The 11,232-nt window shown below is 35.3% G+C and overlaps 1 protein-coding gene across 2 annotated transcripts in view; it reads left to right on the top strand.

The window, feature by feature from the left end:
• Nucleotides 1–825: 825 nt before the first annotated feature.
• LOC105380726 (cyclin G) overlaps nt 826–11,232 on the top strand; it is a 32,058-nt gene continuing 21,651 nt past the window's right edge. The window contains exons 1-2 of one of the 2 annotated variants that reach the window (XM_048624099.1): nt 826–997; nt 1,205–1,315. The gene's annotated coding sequence lies outside the window, so the exon portion shown is untranslated. Of the gene's footprint in view, nt 998–1,204; nt 1,316–1,418; nt 1,565–11,232 lie in introns of those variants that run through there. The other variant, XM_048624095.1, reaches the window with a different exon arrangement.

Genomic DNA, 11,232 nt, shown 5'->3' with positions numbered 1-11,232 from the left:
ATTATTTAAAAAATATAATGGTATGGAACTCTTCGTACGCGAGTTCATCTCGCACTTGACCGGTTTTTAAGACACGAAATCGTAACTAAATTCCTATGATCTATGAACTGCATGAACAGCAGCAGCTGTAGGTAGGATCTACGCGTTTCTTGTGATGTGCAAGTTATTATTATACATATAACTAGTAAAGTCTGGTTAACCTTTATTTATTTATAAACACTTTATTGTACATAATAAAGTTACAATTAATAAAAGGTGAAGAACATTAAAGAAAACTTACAATGTACAAAGGCGGGCTTATTGCCAAAAAGCAATTTCTTCCAGCCAACCCTTATTAGGTTATTACATTGTAATACTTATTAAAAATTATAGAATCATTCAATCAAGAATGACTGACTGAGTATCATCACAAAGCCAAAACTATTGAACGTACATGAATTATTGTAAATCCTTCAATCCGAATGAGTATGACTGACTGAGAATCAACACAAAGCCAAAACCATTGAACGTACAGGAATTATTGTATGCCTAAAACTTGTTCTTTATGAGGTTAGGCACCCGCTATGAAAATGATATTTCGAAATCTGCTCCCTAAATAGCGGGGGCAAAGTTTGTAAGGTATAACGTCATTCCTTTGACGGCACCGTAGTTAAAAATATTTCTCTAATAAAAAAATTTTGAACATTATTTTATAAGTTACGAATATGGTGGATTGGATTACAGACCTGCTTTCTTTTATGGTAGATTTTGGTAGGATTTTTATAAAAATGTGGTATAAATTGTGACGCAATGTTAGAATTTCTGGCAACACTGACTATGCCCTTGTTTACTTCGAGAAGACAGAGAAACAAGTTTTGTTTATTTCATTTAATTTGTATCGTTGATCGTTAACATTACTCGTTGCTAATTAATTGAAAGTTTTTAACAGTGCATTTTATACAAATAAATAAGTTATCAGTGTAACCGTGTGCATTTGATCAAGTTTTATCGAAAAACGGTTTGTTTTTCTTTGTTCAAAAGTTCAGTTTATAAAGCGACGTTGCCGTTCTTGTCCAGTTTCAGTTTTTTGATACAAGAAACATTTTGTACTTTCTTCAAAATAAAATCAAATCAGTTGTGTGAAAATCTGTTTATTGGAAATAATTTCAAACCCAGCTTCTGAGTATTGAAATATTTGAAATGTTAAAGTGTGAACGCTTTTTAGTTTCTGACGCAACATCAGTTTGGCAACGCAGCAAGCAATCGGATTGAATTCAAAGTTCCTGATGATTTTGTGATTGACCAGAAATTTACCTCCGGACCACCCTTATTCGAGGTCAGTATCTGTTTTAAATATTAAGTAATTATTTTCATTTATATCTGACCTCATAACGAACACAATGAAATTAAAAGGTAAGTTTTTGAGTTTCCCGCCGAGTGACGTAATTTTGGATGGCTCACGGACGCCATCTTTTTTGATCAGTCATCTGTCAAAAGGTTTGGATTTTTAGTCATTTGGTGAAGATCAAAATTTCTACACACATAGGGTGGTTTTAACGCGAATTTTCACCACGGGATCATCCGGGTAAGTTTTTAAACCTTCCTACACATTCATTTTCCACTATCCCATCGAGGAAACCGTTAAAATAAGTCCAGATTCGCAAAAGTTTAATGTAACCTCTTTGTGCTGATGAAACCCGTTTTTTGGGTCAACCAGTGTCTTCTTCATGGTGAAACACCTTATTTGCTTGAATTTATTTGCATAGCCGTAACTCGTTTACCGTTTAGCTGAGAGAAATTGAGAAACCACATCTAGTAAATAAAAGGAAAGTTGACATGAATTTTAATAACTTTTAGAAGTTCTAGCAGTGTGACCTTCTAGAATTTGCCACCACTATAACTACTATTCACTAGTGATTAACTCGAATATATTTTTAGGAAACTTGCAAACCAAAAAACCTGCAGCAACTTGTTTGAATTGCATAACTTAAAACAAAATTAATCCACAAATTAGTCATAAAGATAAGAACAAAACCCTGTACCTAATGATAATCTTAAGTAAGACAGTAAAACTCCTCAGTTACTTAAAAATCAATAGCAAATTCTCTAGAAATACAGTATTATTAGGACATGGACTGTATACTTTTACCATGTCTTTGCTGCAATGCAAGGAACTAAATAGTTTTTTTTTTTAATTAACCTACGTCAGAAACTAAGATGGATGAGACAATTACTCCATCACATAGTGCTGCCATTGGCTAATGTGGCTACTGTCAGTTTGGAGGATATTGGGATATCATACTCCTATTATCCAAGGTCTCAATTCTAAATGTCCGTTGGATTTTTTGTTCCTGCACGTAGCTGTTACAAATGGAACCTCTGTGCATATTTCCCAATCGCTGAAACTGTGTTAAATTTTGTTTGTAAAACTCTTGATTGTACATGACAATGTAATTATGGTTTGTTTTTAACTCATTAGAAAAGATAAATTAAGCTAATGGTTCTTTATTCTTAGCATGTATATCACTATATTTGAGAGTTAATCAGCTATTTTACTAATTACTGTCAAAGAAACAAACTCTGAATATCCTAGACTCAAGGATTATTGCCATAACATTGAGAGTGCCTATCTCAGCTATTGCAACACCCAGGCTGGCTATTCCAGTTTACTCGGGAGCTAGGCTGGCTGAACTGAAATCAAGGGGATATGCACAAAGGTTCCACTCGAGAGAGCCAGGTGCAGGTACTTACACCCCCATAGAGAATAGAATAGAGAGCCATGTACAGGAACTTCGCCCCCTCTTAGAATAGAATAGAATGCCATAACATCCATGCTTGGTAGGCAACTTGTAGGTAACATTTAACATCCATGACGCTAGAGCCAAGATCTGTCTTTAAAAAAACTTCTGTCACAGCCCAGGATTCAACCCTGACCCTCTGCACAACTGAGTTAGTAACCACTGCGCTACCCAGTGTCAAATCCATGGAATGACCTACATGAGCCATAACAAGATACTTTCTGCTTAGCAACACACTAAAAATAAACCCTTATCATTCGTAATCGCCGCACGTTTACGACGAAAACTACACCTTGACACGACAACATTAGGATGAGAATCGAATAACAATGTACTGCCTAATGGAAAGACAATATGGTAGGGCCATTGAGACATGCTTGACCAAACGTAAAACATATGGCTTGGGTTTGCGGAAGCCTTAAATTCGCCAGATGGTATGTGCATCGTACCTCAGAATAATAACAGCCTCGCGCTTCGGCATTATACCTACAAGGTTCAGCAAAATCATTGCGCAGTGGTTTAAAAAAAAAGTTGCGCGCCTAACCTCCAAAAAGGTTGAGACATCTTCGCCGACCTCCGAAGTTTGAATTTGAATGGTGACCTCCTTAGAGTTAGTTGATAATAGTAAACTTACAAAGAGGATTGCTCAAAGTTCGGAAAACTTGTTGATACGTCCAGGCCCTGTAGCACGGTGCGCTATTAAGACGTGACAAAAGTTCTCCGTCGCACTCGCTCTTGAGGCTGCGCGATGTGAGTGAGCGCGATGCAAAACTTTTCTCACGTCTTAAATGCGCGCTGTGCTAGCCCTTCAGGAAGCCTCCAGGGCTCTATCCTGTGTTTTGTCCGTATGCAGTAAACAAAATTATAACACAATTGATTAACTAATCGGTGGATTTATCAAAAGTGGACTTTCTAGGAAAAAAATTGGTAGATTACAAAAACTAAAGCTACTAGACCTACTTGTGGGTCCAAAGGGGAAACATTACTCAAGGGGGTTGCTTATAACGAATACGTAACGTATTTAACGTTAGGTACATGTTTAGTTTACCCATAGCCTGAAGAGTGTTATTTTAACTATAATCTAATATTATCATTGAAACACTTTAAGAATGCACAACTTTGGGCATATCGCCAAGGTGTGGGTCGAAGCTTTTTGATTCTGTACCTAGAATCTCTGAGTATATTAAAATAGGTAAAGTTTGCTAGGTTGTTCGGGGCTATTTCTTTTTCTGCTGGACCGATTATGATGAATTTATGTTCCCTTTGGAGTTGGAGAGTTGACTCATGAATTGACTTCGAAAAAAGGAGGAGATTCTTAATTCTTTTTCCTCTCGTTTATACACGAAAGGTGTGTCCTCTTCTAGTGAGACGTATCAACTTTACTGTAAGTCACATACGTCCGTCACACACTGGCCAGTCTGACGCTATTTTATTTATAATCTTTTCACCACGGTGACCAATTCTTGACCAGCCATAAGGTAGATTAGATACTTCACCCGGCAAGGTGGCTTATTAGATCGCTTTTGTATAGAACACTAGCTGTTCCCGCGCGCTTCGCTTCGCCTCAAAAAGTTATCCCGTGGGAATTCCGGGATAAAAAGTAGCTTATGTTCTTTCCTAGGGTCTAGACCGTATGTATACCAAATTTCATTCAAATCCGTTCAGTAGTTTTGGCGTGAAAGAGTAAGAGACAGACAGACAGACAGACATAGATACTTTCGCATTTATAATATTAGTTAGGATAGAAGTGGCTTCGGACAACAATGGAAAATCGTTTTGTTTATGAAAATCATTTATAAAAGTTTGATATCCTTGATCTTGAAATTTTAACAACCAATTAGAGTTGTTTATCCTATTTTTATTTATGAATTATGTTATGAGAGTCGGAAATATTGCATGCAAATCAACTAATGACACGTTTGGTCAATGCTAACGAAACCAACGAGATTCAAGGTGAAAAAATGAGTATTGAAGTCACAAAAACTGGTCAGCCTCGTTGTATCACGATGTTTTTGAATGACGACAAATTTATTTTCAAACTTCCTTTTAACTGAGACCACAGCTGTCGCAATACTGGCAATGTAACAATCTTTAAAACCTTCGATGAGGCTTCCTGTAATGTACAAATCGTTAAAGAAAGCCAAAGACTAGCAAACTCTCACCTCTTCTAAGAAGTACCAGAGAAGATATGCATAGAAGGACCCTCCTTGAGTGACGTATCAACTGTACCTTACATACATATTGCTAATACTAACCCTGTAGTAAATGGCTAATACGAGGGAACAGTTAGGACCTAGCTGCTAGGCTATTTTGAGCTGCGCGTGCAAAAACTTCAGGGTGAGTTTCCAATGTTCCCATTGGTGCGTTGCGACTTGCGTGAGTTGCTTCGGGCCATCCCATAGGAACGATAAAAAATATACAGGGTGACTCTTTCATAGGTGCATATCCGGAAGTATGTTACAGAGCTCTTCATTCTGAACAACTTTTATTATTATGACCTTGGAATATAACGAAAAAATAAAGATGCTTCCCTATACCAAAAATGGTTGTTAACGTGATACTGTATAGGGAGTAGATATTTAATTTAATATTTTTTTAGGGAATATCCCAAGGTCATCATAACAAAAGTTGTTCAGAATGAAAAGCTCTGTGACATATTTCCGGATGTGCACCTATGAGAGACTCATCCTGTATATGGCAACGACGACGAAACGCACCAATGGGGCCGTTATTCAGTAACGAAAATCAACGTCAATGTGAATGACGCAGACAATCTAACACGCTTTATGTTGGTGATCGTTATGCTGTAACCGACTATGGAGAAATTGGCACTTAATCTTTCAGCATTTAACAGTTGCGGCTAAACAGTTATAAATCCGAGCGTATTAGGGTATAAATTTCAACATTGCTTGATGTACGTCGATTTTACATGTACAAAGTAACTGGTTAAGTATCTTACTTCGTTAGGCTTGACTTCTGCATTCCATAATACAACCTGTAATCGGCTAGTTTACAAATGTAACTATTCAAGTATGCCGCGACCCTCATCGCATACAAATCCCTGTTAAATAACATGTAGAAGACTTTCTAAAATTAATAAGGATACGACTAAGCAGGTCCAAGCAGAACGAATTCAATCATTGAACACGCCAAACTCTGCGAAAAAAAACGATATGAAACCTCTATGGTCGACGTGACGCCACAATCCAACCTCCGTACAAGGTCGCTGCGCGCGCGCTATCGTGGGGCCGAATTGGGTCAGAATATTGTCTCTATACGGACTCTGATTGGCGGAACAAAAACTACCAGTTCATCAAGCAACGCAAATAGTAGGTTACGTCACGTAAATAGACATACATTTTAATTTACGTTGTAAAGCTGTAAATAGGTCGAACCATTCTTGAAAAGAATATCTAAAATGTAGGTAACTGAAATTTAGATAAACTAAAGTCTAGAGTCTAGACTGTTTCAAGAACTTTCTGGAAGTCCAAATATAAAACTGTAAAACAAAATAAACCTTACTAAAAGTTATAATTACGAAGTTAGCGAAGATGCCGTCACGATGGCAACATAAAATTTAAACTTTCTCCTAAAAATGCCAAAAATAGAAACAAATTATTTACGGTTCCTACGCCGCTTGGCTACAACCGCTACTACATAGTAATTCTACAGGCCATTATGTAGATATGTAATGTGTAGCCTTCTCTGTATCCTACACCAGACCTTGATATGCCTTTACCGGCATACGGCCTTAGCCACGGCTGAAGAATGACTTCATAGATGATAAGCGACACTTTTAAGGTTTCAATAAAGTTGTCCGTAATTATTTCCATTACTTGTAATGAAGACAAAAGCCATTGGGTATGAATGGTTCATTTAGATACAACCAATTTTTCCACTATGCCAATTATCTTAGAAGATCAGTGCTGATCTGATCTTCTTGATGTTTATACCATTCCGTTTCGAAGCTAAAGCAAACGCTCTTTCAAATAAAATTAGACACACGTTAAACAGATGTTTAACGCTGTGAAGTAATTTATACTGGTACAGAAGAGGATTTTTACTTCTTTCTCAACCTAACGAACAATCGACTTATATGAGCTCAAAATATAAAAATGAGGTTCAAAAGTATGCCAAACGCCTTCAGATATAACTTAAAAATAAGCCACAATAATTCACGCGCCCCGTTGGCAATCTTACATCGGGACTATACTGGGTTAACAGTTTATTGTAAACATATGTGTATAGTAAAACCACCAAACGTACACGATATAGGTTTATTTCCATGACTTTCAGCATTTTTCATAGTTTTAGCAATAAATTACATTTTTATAATTCACACCTCGAACCACCATTTTTCATCCCCAAAACCCAATTGCCTCCTTTTTCTGACATCTCGCCTGACACCTATTCCCTTCTGTCAATCAAATGTCAGTCTCCCTCAAGAGCGGTGTTGCCACTATTCCTCGTAACATAATAGAATCAATTAAAATATGAATTAATGTTGTGAAATAATACCCAATTTAGGATACTTTCACAGTGAACCTTACACTCGTCCATCCTGACCTCGTGTATGTCCTCATACACGGATCAAAGTAGATACAAAGGCACCTTACACTCGGCAAGTGAGACTGACTATCGATAGTATTAATTATACCTAATATCATTAAGTAGGTAGGTCTACACTAATATAATGAAATTATTAACTTTAACATCAGACAAAATATTTGTATAAAACAATGACTTGACAATCAATCAACAGTTATCAGTGCAAATTGTAAACGTTAATTACTACTCCTTGTACATTGTAATAACAATTTCATAAAAATGGCCATAATAAGACGTTATTTTTATATAAACGAAGAGATAACAATCTGATAATCCATCCATTTCTAGTAGAGAACCGTGTATCCAGTACTTGCTAACCCATCCATTCTAGCAATACTGGATACTTAACAAATCAAAATCTGCTAACCCATCCATTCTAGCAGACTTCAATTATTCCTATCTTGCAGGGAATCCAGTACCAGCTAACCCATCAATTCTAGCTGTACTGATAGAAAACTCATTAGTCCTGCAAACCCATTCTTGCAATACTGCAAACCCATTCTTGCAGGACTAAGATATTACTAAGTTACATCTTCTTAGAGCTTGAACTTAATCCATCATAATTCAACATTGATTCATTAAATTACCTTGGTCCTTAAAATTCATCCATTAAGTATTTTTACAATAACAATCGTCTGGATCCTTGGTCCATATCTTAATACCATGATTAACTTTAAATAACATTAACTTTACTTTGATAACTGTTGTTCTTCAAATTATCCATTTAAAATCCATCAATCCATAATATCCATATACATATATCTATCAATATTATTAAATAATTAAGTATATAATGTTAATATTAATTCCATAAAATTCATCCATTAAGTATTTTTACAATAACAACCTTCTGGATCTTTGTTTTGTTCCATGATTAACTTTTACATAACATACTTTGATACAGATCAACTATAAAGTCCTGACAATAAAGAGTGCAATTTTGCTAAGACTTTTTATCATTGTCAATTATTTGCTTACAGTTAGGTACATTCATTTTAAATATAACATGCCGATTGATAATAGCTTTTTAACGGATATGTTCTTAAATAAAAATAATAAATCGATTTAAATACAGTCTTTAACAATTAGTTAGGTTCCACTTCCCTTTCCATGACTTTATAGTTTTGCTGTAAGTAATTGTTATTCTTCAAATCATCCATAAAAATTGCATCAATCTATATCTATTATATCCATCAAAACATATATTACTTACTCCTAACAGATTAAACTACAATGTCACGCATTAATATGAAACTCTGAAAGTTATTCACTCCACAACTGGTATTAAGTACTTATAAGTATCCTTAAATAATGTTTAAACAATGAAATATATCAGAGGAGCAATCGTAAGTAAAAACTTAGGTAAGTACCAATTAACCTGAGATGTCAGAAAAAGAACTTACATATTTTTTTTTTGTGGATTTTGATGTCTATCCAAAGTCAAGTCAATTTTTTTTTATCGTGTACATTTTTTTTTAAATTACTCTCCGTTCGGATAGGGGGGGCTCTTTCTGTCTAAGGAGAAGAACGGAGGCAAGAAACTCCTGAGCCATCTTTTCAAAAAAATACTTAAAACTAGTTTGGTACTTATACAATACTTATAAGCTTAATAATAATTATTATAATAATATGAGCAGAGCCAAGTACTTATCACAGCCATGCATTAACGTCCTCTAAGTAATCATCAATTTTATAACAAGCTTTATTTTCCAGAGTTTCTCTTTAATGTATCCTGAATACAAATTAATTATTACCTATTATCATGAACATAAGATATATCAGATGCAATCTGCTATTAACTGAAAAGATACCATTAAATCCCAAAACTATTATAATAACATATAAGTAGGTAATTGCAAATTGCCGAAGATGGAACTAGGTAAGTACCTATACAATACAATGTAATCCCTGAAATCCCTTGCTGAATGAAGTTATCATTTCACGAGCATTTGAGAGCGCAGAGAGAATTAAGCTCAGGTACTTATTCAAATCTATTAAGGGAAATTAACAAGTTGCCCTATATTTCTATTCAAACAAAAATTGCTCCAGATTTATCGAAAACTTTTGATTTAACATAACTGTTAACCAATGTAAATCCCATTTAAAATAAATATTAAATAACTAGGTACCCTAGTACTTCAGATACCTTGTTTTGACTTTTCGATACCGCTCCAGCTTTATGCAAAACTTTTAATTTTAACATAAGTACTTAACTGCTAATCAATGTAAATCCCATTTAAGTTGAATATTTATAATCACAAAATTTTAATACTACAGGGATTCAAGCTTCCATATTTAGATAACCCATCCCCTCGAGCTGCCATCCATGTATGACGATATTCAGCATATTAGTCCATCAATCCATTCATCCTTGTATGATCATGACAAAATAATCTAGTCTCATTTGTCCTTAAAGGTCAACTTTGTTCAAACAAATAGATAAAAACGTCAATTTAAGACAAATTCGACTGATTGCACTATTCCATAGAATGATCATGTTCTAGAGAATATTTAGTAGGTATACAATAATAATAATCACAGCAGAAACCAACGGGCAAAACCTATCTGACATATTATTATATATCCAAGTCATAAAATTTAATAAGTAGGTAATTAATCATGTTTTTAATTCGAAGCCGGTCTAACTTTCCTGGATAAAGAGTACTTTAATAAGTTGAAAACCCCACTCTCCTACGCAACAGTTCGAATATACATTAACTACAACATGTAGTAAATAGATACATCCATCTTTTCCTCAACTCCATCTCCGTGTAAAATTCCAGACGCTCACACTCACAAATGTTCACATACCCCATGATATTCATATCAACATTAAGCGCATCCAGTAATATCCGCAGGTCACAATATTGAACTGTGGAAACTTCGAAAAACACACGAGTCCTGTTGTAGCAACCGCCATTCGCCAATGGCCACATGGCAATATAAGTTCAAAATTCCCTAGGCAACAGAAACTAATCCATCTCTCAATATCCGGTCGTCACTTCAATGTAAGCCACCTTTAACCACCTATAACAGCAATAATAGATAGGTACCGTCTAAGTCACTATATGCCAAGCCTAAATTGAATATTACGTAACTTCCTATAAGTAGAACTTTGCAAACCCTCATAGACTGCCACAAGTTGTAGTGGCCCCCAACTATCTTTAGAAAATCATAACATTAGTCCATAAGATTTTACCTACTAGATAAACTATAGGTATGGGTGAAATAGATCCGATAATTAATTATGCAATGCTATTAGCGCACAATCATGATCCATACTTTACCCATTAGAGAAAAGTAGAGTCATCATCATCATTTCATCTACTATACCTACTATACTAAATTATATACCTAATACCTATAAGTACCTTAATTTTGGCTGGAATCCTTAATATATTATTAATAAAATAAAATTATTAGATCCAACTATAACACTTGAAATGCAACATATAAGTATTTATGACACACAGTCCCAGAATCGCAAGGCAATGACAAAAGGCATACAGTATTCCGTATTGTAGCTTCATTTGAAATCATTGCGAACAGACTCAATAATGGCTTAGGAATTTTAAACTCAAGTAAATATATGTAGGTACCTACTGAATACTTGTTAGGACATAGCGTCATTCAAGTCTGTCGACAACGGTTGACTGATAGGTACCTACTACACAGATGCTGGATACAAGATTCGCTTCCACCTACCCCATCTTCATGGAATCAACAGGCCCACTCAACAATAACCTCTATGTGAGTGGGTAGACATACTAAAGGTCTACAGAAGGTACATGAACCCTTCAACGTGGTCGAGAACGGATGGAAAACCAAAGAGTCTGGCCCTGCCGGA

This window comes from Plutella xylostella, chromosome 11 (genome assembly GCF_932276165.1).
Source record: "Plutella xylostella chromosome 11, ilPluXylo3.1, whole genome shotgun sequence".
In the NCBI taxonomy this organism is placed as follows: Eukaryota; Metazoa; Arthropoda; class Insecta; order Lepidoptera; family Plutellidae; genus Plutella; species Plutella xylostella.
Note: the sequence above shows the minus strand (reverse complement) of the source record. Positions and strands in the feature narration are given on the sequence as shown.